At 40.6% G+C, this 820-nt stretch overlaps 1 non-coding gene across 1 annotated transcript; it reads right to left on the bottom strand.

The window, feature by feature from the left end:
* Window positions 1-14: 14 nt before the first annotated feature.
* LOC114818576 (U1 spliceosomal RNA) lies at window positions 15-137 on the bottom strand. The gene has a single exon (XR_003766201.1). It is a non-coding gene; the product is annotated as a U1 spliceosomal RNA (small nuclear RNA).
* Between the last annotated feature and the right edge of the window lie 683 nt (window positions 138-820).

Below are 820 nucleotides of genomic sequence, written 5' to 3'. Positions count from 1 at the left end.
CACTTGGCCTTGTTGAAACTCACACAGTTAATTTTTTCTAATTGGCAGGGGTCAGCACAGCCAGTGTGCAGGGGACGAGCCTCACCCTGGAAAATCCACCTGCCTTGATCATGGTGTCTCCCCTGCCAGGTAAGTATCGAGGTATAACGGTATCAAAAATGGAAGTGGAAGTCCTGGACAGCAAGAACGCTTTTGCAAATGAGAAGACCTGCACCCAAGTGATCAAAACCTCTGCTAGGATTTTATGTAGGGTAGAAACCTAGTGCTGAGGGACATGAGTTAGTGGGGGACTTGTCAGTGTTGGGTTCATGGTTGGACTCGATGATCTTAAAGGGCTTTTCCAATCAAGGCAATTCTGGAATTCTGTAATATATTTTAAGGAAAAGAACAGACCATCCTTTTTTCACGTGTAGTCATTGCCCTACAACAGAAGACATTATAATCCTATCGATGGAGATCTTTCCAGGCAAACCCATACAAGCCTCTGCATCCACAGAATATTGGAAACTCTCTCTGTGGCTGGTTTAACACGTTACACATTTAAACATACGGAATATTTACATCTTTAGATATTTATCTAAGATTTAGATATTTAAGCATATCTAAAAAATTCAGGTTTAGCCCATCCCCTTTAGCAGCGACTTGATTTTTCTGAGCCAAAGCTTCACTACCAGGGTTCAAAAAAATAAATAAATCTTTTGATTTTTGCAACTTGATGATGAAATGAGAACTAGAGACGCCTCAACAACAGGATTGATTATTCCCCTGACATCTCCCCTTCAGCCTAATCTTATTTTTTTTGTTTCCTTTTGATTTGCAG

This window comes from Antrostomus carolinensis, unplaced genomic scaffold (assembly GCF_000700745.2).
Source record: "Antrostomus carolinensis isolate BGI_N321 unplaced genomic scaffold, ASM70074v2 scaffold18615, whole genome shotgun sequence".
Taxonomy (NCBI): domain Eukaryota; kingdom Metazoa; phylum Chordata; class Aves; order Caprimulgiformes; family Caprimulgidae; genus Antrostomus; species Antrostomus carolinensis.
Note: the sequence above shows the minus strand (reverse complement) of the source record. Positions and strands in the feature narration are given on the sequence as shown.